This window comes from Zingiber officinale, chromosome 9B (genome assembly GCF_018446385.1).
Source record: "Zingiber officinale cultivar Zhangliang chromosome 9B, Zo_v1.1, whole genome shotgun sequence".
NCBI classification, from domain to species: Eukaryota; Viridiplantae; Streptophyta; class Magnoliopsida; order Zingiberales; family Zingiberaceae; genus Zingiber; species Zingiber officinale.
In genome coordinates this window covers 29628598-29637797 of record NC_056003.1, presented here as the reverse complement: position 1 = coordinate 29637797, position 9200 = coordinate 29628598, and positions in this window count along the sequence as shown.

Genomic DNA, 9200 nt, shown 5'->3' with positions numbered 1-9200 from the left:
GGGTTTAATGTTTTTAGGTCACTATTTAATGAGGGTTTACTTTGAGGGAACCAAGAGGTTAAAAAAAATTATTTATCTTTGCTGTCCCAGCTCCTGTCGTTGAACTGCTACAAAATGATAGAACGTGGTTAAACCCTACAGTGTCGATTGGCTTCTCACTATTGTAGCAGCTACTTGACACTAACTGCTACAACGTGTAGAGTATTCATGTTTAGCAGCAATAAGTCACAATGAACTACATAGGAGAAATTATAGACATTGTAATGTATTAGATTATGGTTTAAAAATAAGAGTGTCAGGTATCATAGTATAGGTGAAAATCAATTGCATTGCAGTGAACGCAACTGAGTATCATTAAGATCTTATGTATTTTTTGGTATACAGAACTAAATGGCGAGCCAAAGAACTGTTGCTTCCCGTGCATATCGCAAGAAAGTGCACTGGAAAAGTAACTACCCTCACTTCAAGGGGTTTATATCATCACTCTACATAAACACCCGGCAGATGGAGATGATCAATGAAAACCCATTTGCTTGGGCAGTAGCCATGCCTGAAATTGCAAATATTCGAAGCCTAATCCAAAATATGTTTGACAATTGAGACGTTCAAGCCAGATGCTTCATCTTTCAAAATAAGGAGATTAGCTTCACTAGGAAAGATGTTTCATTGATTCTTGGACTCCCAGACCAAGACGCTGAAGTTAATTTGCAACAGCATGCAGCCATCACCCCACTATTTCTTCAACACTTTCATAATGTGGAGTGTACACAGAAGGAGCTAGAGAACAAGATAATGACCCTCAGCAAACAACCTCCAACTGCTGAATCTGATACTCTCTTTTGCCAATTGTTAGTATTGTATTTCTTTGTTACTGTTTTATTTACTACTACTAGCAGTATATCTAGATTACCAGTACAATTACTAATAGATTGCGTAGATGATTTTGGCAATTTAGGTAGGTATAATTAATGTAAGGTTATATATGACTATATCAACCCATAGCTGGGGGCCATTAGTCCGATGCTTTCACAGAGGCCAAAACTAGAGGGCCTTGCGGGAAATCAAGCTCCCATGCTCAGAGGGTTTTCACATCTCCTTGCCGTAAGTCCCTAAATCTAATGATAGTATCATAAGATTTATGCAGAGAGTATCATATTTAAATAATTTTTATTGTATTGCAGGTCTGGACGTGTGAACATGTCCGAAAAATGGATCCTTACAGACAGCATGCCCTTCCAAGAATATGCAGATGGAAGTGGTCAGGCTCCCGCGTTGAGACAATAAAGTCTAGGATCGCTGAATTACCTCCTGGAAAAATAATTGTTGATTTAAGTCCATCGGACCTAGAGACACACTTGCTCTCAAACGATTCCCTAGAAGATCTTGTAGAGCATATTGATTAACACATTGCAGAGGGGTTTTTACAATTAGCTTGGGAGGGAAATTCTGAACAACTTCCTGAGCAATTTATTGAAGAGGCAGCGGATGCTCAGGAAATTCCCCACCATGTTCCTGCACAGGCATCCGAAGCTCTGGAAAAGGCTGGACAAGTCCTTGAGCTATTTACTGTAGAATTTGTTAAGGAGAAAGAGGCTTGTACAAAATGTCAAGCCAGGGAGGCCGAAAATTCTCGATTGGAGTTTGTGGTTGAGGGCAAGGACCAGATCATTGCCCAGATGGAGCGCAAAATTAGTGAGTTAATTGAGGAGAATAAAAAATGTGCCCATGATGCAAAAACTTCATTAGCTTCCAAGGATAAAATAATAGATGAGAAGGAAAGAATTATAGAGGTAAAAGAGCAAATTATTACAGAGCAAGATAGAAAAATTAAAGATCTTCAAAGTCAGATGCTTGCGAAGGTTATTGACCCATTACCTGCCAATCGGCCATTAACCAGGACAAAGACTTGTGCTACAAAGAGAACGACACCCCCAACTGCCAAAGAGATTAAGGGAGTGCCCTTGGCCAAAAGGAGTAAAAGTGTAACTTTTCAAGATGAGCATGAGTTAGAGATGGCCAAGGGTAAAGGAGAGGCATTTGTTATGCCTCCTGTTAAAGTACAAGAAGGCCATAAACCATCTACTGTTGTAGCTGCCACATCTTTATCAAATAAACTATTGAATACGCTTGCCAAACAAAAATCCAAAATACTTAAGGTACGGTTTTGGTTGGTTAAATGTGTTGTCTTTTAGTCCTAATTCACATATTACTCACACCGAAAACTTATCTCTATGTATTTTTTCAGCAAGCGCAGTCATATTTTAAGAAAAATAAAGATGATGTGGTGGCAGAGGCATTGTTGAAATTGAGCCAGCTAAAGTGAGTTGGAAGTTTCTTGAGTTATACACTTATTGAAATGCAAATATATGATGGATTAGAAATGTATAATTTTATTGGGAATCAAAGGTTAAATGACTTTGGCATTATCTGCTTATTTAATAGTGAAACAAACATTTCATTTTGTTGAATCAAAGCAACCATGTCTGATATAAAAGTTGCTATAACACATATAATTTATGTAACTGCTTTAATTGTAGCAACAATAGGGAGTGTTGATGTAAACCAAATTATTGGACATGTTTTATTTTTGGTTTTTGTAGGGCTATGTATGGTCCAATGGAATGATATCATTAGATTTGTCATCTTTCTTATGCATTTTTGATTGGACTGTCTTCAGAGATGGTGATTGCATAAATGCATATTTTGCAATAATTACAGAGGAAGCCAAATCTTCCGGCAGACCTTATTGGCCATCTATATTTTGTCCTGCTGGTTTTGATGTAAGTATAACACCAACTCCTCCTATCTAGTTTTTTATTGTCAATATATGCCTCCACCAATGTTTGTCTGCATACACAGGATTTGTTTGCAATGACAACATATAAGGCATTTGGCCTATCAGCAAGCACTGACACTGACAAGTCACTCAGGTATATATTTTGTCCATTAAATAATGCAGATGATCACTGGCACCTAGTGATCATAGATCACCAAGAAGTTCAATATTTGCATTATAACTCACTTGGATCCTCAGAGCTATACACATCTAAGTTTCAAAAGTTTGTAAGTAACTTCCATGTTGAGTAAATCATAATTTATTGGATGTATGTGTGTATTGGTTACAAACTTCAAACTCGTGCAGGTTGATTTTTTTAAAAATATGGACCCATCTTACTACGAAATGTGGTATCCAGGGCTACATTTCTTAATGTCAAGAGACTTTGAGGCATCTACGATCCTAGGTCCAACATAAGTAAAATCGTAAGTACATATGTTTATGTTGGTGCGGTTAGCACTAACGGTCTAACCCAGGTTTTGATGAATGACAAAATAGGTTAAGTTAGTTTTGTTGTTGATCTAACACTCTGACCGAGTGTGCAGGAGAAGTCCAGATAGGTCGACAGGCTGACCTGATGTTTGGCACGAAGCCCAGCTAGGTCAACGAGCCGATCGGATAGCTGTCACTAAGTCCAAACGGGTCGACGGGCTGACCGTACGTTTGACACGAAGTCCAGCTAGGTCGACGGGCTGACCGGATAGTTGGCGTGAAGCCCAGACGGGTCCAGACGTTTATCACAGATCCCAAGATTGGCACAAGGGTCAAAACTAGTTAGATGATGTAGTATATCCTTGAGTGAAAGTTCTAATTAGGACTTCCCTATAGTTGCTGTACCTATGCTAGATAAAAATGCCTTTCTTGCATGTGTTTCCATGGTGTTTTTCCATGTCATCCTAAATTGTATACAATAGGGTATGATAATTGTGTCTTTGAGGAAAATGTCCAATCATATTCAAAGAGCTATGTACACATTAATTTTGCACAAGTCTTCCCAATGATTGGTCCAATTAAGGATTAATGAGACTAAATGTCATATTGGCTCAAGGTAATGTATCATAACAAACATGATGAACCAATTACACCATCCCAAGCATCTCACAGAATGTCTAAAGCAAATTACACAAACACAACTCCAAAGGGCTTGTGTGAGATGCATTGAGATAGATTTTGATGTTATATGGGATCATACAATGCTATACCCACTATTCTACAAAGCACATACCAAGTTCTCTCCGAAGTGAGGTAAATTCTGCTTCCGATAATGGTTTGGTAAATATATTAGCAAGATTTGACTTAGAGTCAACATAGTTTAGTACAATATCTCCTCTTGCCACATGATCTCTAATGAAATGATGTTTCACTTCAATGTACTTTATCCTAGAATGGTGCACCGGATTTTTGGTTAGGTTGATGGTGCTAACATTATCACACAAAACTTTAACTTTGGAATATTGAAGTTCATAATCTTATAAAGTATGCATCATCCAAAGTAATTGAGCTACACAACTGCCCATGGCCACATACTCAGCCTCGGTTGTGGACAAGGCCACACAAGGTTGTTTTCTACTACTCCAACTTACAAGGGAAGGTCCAAGAAATTGACATCCACCGCTAGTACTCTTTCTATCTAATTTGCAACCCGCATAATCGGAATCGGTATACCCAATTAAATCAAATTTTCGAGTTCTAGGGTACCAAAGACCTACATTAAGGGTACTCTTGATGTATCTCAAAATTCTCTTTACCGCCACTAAATGAGATTTCTTGGCACATGATTGGTATCTTGCACACATCTTGCACACATACCTACTACAAAGAGTATATCCGGTCTACTAGCGGTTAGGTATAACAAGCTACCAATCATACTTCTATATTACTTTGCGTCTACTAATTTTCCCTCTTGATCACTATCTATTTTGGTGTTAGTTCCCATAGGAGTAGATACTACCTTAGCATTTTCCAAACCAAATTTCTTGATAAGTTCCTTAGCTAATTTTGTTTGATAGGCATGAGTTCCTTCATTGGTTTGTTTGACTTGCAACCCTAGGAAGAAACTTAGCTCTCCAACTAGACTCATCTCAAACTCACTTTCCATATGTTTAATGAAGTCTTGAAGAAGTTCATTATTTGTTGAACCAAAAATAATATCATCAACATAAACTTGTGCAACAAAAATGTCTCCATCCTTAGACTTTAAAAATAGGGTTGGGTCAATTGTTCCTCTTCTAAAATCTTTGGAGATTAAGAAGGATGAGAGTCTTTCATACCAAGCCCGGGGAGCTTGTTTTAACCCATATAAGGCTTTCTTAAGTTTATAAACATGATTTGGGTAGTCTATGGATTCAAATCCGAGTGGTTGTTCCACATACACTTCCTCCTTAATAAACCCATTTAGGAATGCCGATTTCACATCCATTTGATAAAGTTTAAAACCCATATAAGCGGCATATCCTAATAGGATCCGAATGGACTCTAATCGAGCAACCAGAGCATAGGTTTCATCATAGTCAAGTCCTTCAACTTGATTAAAGCCCCTAGCCACCAACCTAGCTTTATTTCTAGTCACTTTTCCATGATCATCCAATTTGTTCCTAAACACCCATTTTGTTGTGACAATTGTACTATCATTGGGTCTTGGAACTAATTTTCATACGTCACTTCTCTCAAATTGATTCAACTCTTCTTGCATTGCTAAAATCCAATCCATATCAACTAAAGCTTCATCAATTGATTTTGGTTCAAATTGTGATATTAGAGCAATTTGACTAGTATGATCTCTAAAGTAGGATCTAGTCCTTACCCCTTGGGCCACATCTCTAACTATTTGATCAATAGGATGATTTTGATGATGCCTTATGGTCCTCAAAGTTATGGAATCATCATCTTTGGGAGGATCATTGTCTATATTGTTTCTTTCATCATTCGAGCCATCTCTTCCTCCCCCTTGATCAATACTCCCTAAATGTAGATTTTATATTTCTTGAGTAACGTCTTGATTTTGTTCACTTCTATCCTTATCAATAGGGGATTTCTTAGGATAAGTACTAGTGGATTCCTCAAACTCAACATTGGAGGATTCCTCAACCGTTTGAGTCATTTTGTTGTATACTCTATATCCTCTACTAGTAGATGAGTATCCAACTATAATTCTCTCATTGGACTTGGCCTCAAATTTTCCTAAGTCATTTTTAGTATCAAGAATATAAACCTTACAACCAAAGACTTTAAAATAGTGAATTGTAGGACTTTTGCCATTCCATAGTTCAAAAGGTGTTTTTCCTAAAAACTTATGAATCAAGACACGATTTTGAATGTAACAAGCGGTATTAACCGCTTCGGCCCACAAATGGCTTGGTAAGGAATATGCATTGAGCATGGTTCTAGCCGCCTCTTGTAAAGCTCGATTCTTCCTTTCCACTACACCATTTTGTTGAGGTGTTCTTGGACAAGAGAATTCATGCTTATAGCCATTTTCTAGATAAAACTTAGAAAAGTTCAAATTCTCGAACTCTCCACCATGATCACTCCTAATTCTATCAATTTTGAGGTTCTTTTCGTTTTCTACCCTCTTGGTAAATGATAACCATGCTTTTACTGCATTATTTAGATTCATTTATGCATGGTTTTGATGTTGGTTTCATAGTTTAAATCATGGTTACATTACATTTTTGTGCATTGCATAGATTTTGGACTTAATTGCAAATTATATTATTTTTGGTGTTATTTGATGCTAATATTTGATTCTTATTTTGTAGGCATCAAAGGATCTTAGATTTGGATCTATTTGGACCGGAATTGGGCTCGAATCGGAGTTCAAAAGACAAGATCAAGCTTTGGGTCGATTTGGGCCGTTTATCAAGAATAGGAGAGATCTGTACCATCCGTTGAAGATCTGGCCGATCCAACCTAATGGGGAGCAGATCTGAGCCATTGACGAAGATCCAGAAGTTTTGATGCAGATCTGAGTTAATCTAGCTATTGATCCAGCCCGACTTAATCTGGGACGTTCATTGAATACTGTGCAGATCCGGGCCATCCAGTGATGATCTGATCGATCCGACCTAAGGGAGGGTAGATCCAGACTCCAGATCAAGATCAGTACCTTCAGATCGGATTTTGGGCAAACTTTCACCGTTGATTTAGTTCCAAATCAATCCTAGCCGTCCGTTCAGATCCAGATCTGATTCAAAACAGAAGCTACAGTACCCAGCTTCCTTCGTCGAATCCTCCACGCATAGCAGCTTCGTCCCCGCGGCATTTCTCCGGATTCCGACCCCGATTTCTTCTCCAATCATCTTCTCAAGCTTCTACCTCGGTGATAATCTCTACGGCAGCTCATCCCGATCATCTGGAGCCTCCGGTGGGTGTTTCTTCCGGCGAATTTTGCATTTATGTTCTTCTCTATTCCAGCGCCGATTTGGAGGTGGTCTTCCAATCGGCGACTCCGATTCCCATCAGAGACGCTTGGAGGTGGTCCGCCGACGTTCCTGAGCTTCATCCGATGCCCATCCGCAATCCACAGTGCTCATTCCGATCCAGAGTTTCAGATTTGTAAATTTCCAGCATTTTCGGCACTTGAGTGGGTTCCGGGATGTTCTTAGCTCGCCGGGGGTGGTCCGTCGGTGTAGTTGAGCACTCCTTGAGCTGATATGTCATTGAGATGTTCCATTGAGGTCCAAAGTTGGGTGGTCTCGACTTTGGCACTCTTGTGTGACGGCAAGAGTGTGAAACTTGTATGGATTGGTTGTGAGTTGGATCGGTTAGGGTTTATTTAGCTTTGTTACTGTTTTATAGTTTAGCACAGATTACTTTTATGTTTTGTTATCTTTTTATGCAAGTAGTTAGCATTTCTTTCCTTGTTGAAGCTTAGTTTAAGTTTTATTTGTGCTTGGTTAATTGTTTAGTGTTTAAGTGCTAAATTAGGTTTACATCTTGCTTTAGATCAGATTTATTTGAGTCTTGTTATTTCAATCTTTGTTTGATGTGTGTTGATGATTTAATTATAATGTAGGGTGACAATGCATTATGGTTTGATCGTTGACACACAAGTAGATTGCATTTGTTTAGGTTTCACTCTTGTTTTAGATTAATTTCTTTACTGCTGTGTTTCACTTTTGTTAGATTTAGATTCAAAGCATTTAACTCCCCCAACTCCATTTTTATATCGAAAACCCCAAAAAATAGAAATAAAAGACAATCCTAAATTACATTCTACCGTTGGTTCCTCGGATCGATCCTGGGCTCGTTACTATAACGTCATTGTGAAATTAAGGGGTTCAGTGGAAATACATTTGTACAATTTGATTAGCGGATGTGACATATTCGGCTTATCAAATTTTGGCGCCGTTGCCGGGGAAATTGTAATATGCAATGTTTAGTAATTTTAGGATTGTTGTTTTGATTGCTTTCATGATTATATATCCATGTGTTTGATTTTATTTGTTCCTAAGTCTTCTGATTTTATTTGCTAGTGTTTCAGTGTAAGAACAGGAAATTTATGTGACCATGGATCCATATTATCAGCATTTTGGAGATTGGAGTCAGAGTTATTATTATCAGCCTCAGACTGGGATTTATGCGCCTGAATATCAGTATGAGGATGTACAAGAAAAATTTGCAAAGTCAATTTGGAAATGTAATGAAGTTATGCAACAGATGAGAGAGCATCAAGAGCATCAAGAGCAACAATTTGCAAGGATACAAAATATTCAGAGTCAATTGGATCAGATTGCATCGTCCATCAATCAGTTACAAATGTAAAACTCCAGTGAGGAGATGGATTGTGGAGCGCTTGTCAGGCCTGACCCTACTTCCATTTCTTCGCAAGATTTTTCTAGAATTATTTGTGATGATGATGTAGTTGTTAAAATTTCTGACTCTACTAATAATGTTGCTGTAGATGATGTGAATGATGCAGGTATTATTTTTGAAGATGATTTAAGTGTAGGGGAGTGCTTACTGGAAGCATTACCTCAAGAATCACCAAGAATTGAAGATGTAAGTGTAGGGACTTGTGCTACGGAGCCAAACACCCAAGAATCACTACATGAAGTTGTACACTCACCAGAACTAAAGTCTGAGCATTTATTTGAGGAGAAAGAGGTAACAAACACCACTCCAGGTACCTCTCAAGATGACAAGGTGAGTATTTTGTGTAATTTTTCAGAGAATTTTATAGAGGTACCATTTGTTGATTTTATTAGTTGTGATTCATTTCTTGAAATATCTTTTACCCACACTAACATTCTCCTATTTTCTTTTTACCCCACATGTGTGTGGGAGGTGTTTTCTTTGATTGATGTTGTAGGAGAACATAAGCTTCCGGAGTGGGTGCTTAAACTGAACCGCCTTAGACCTCCAG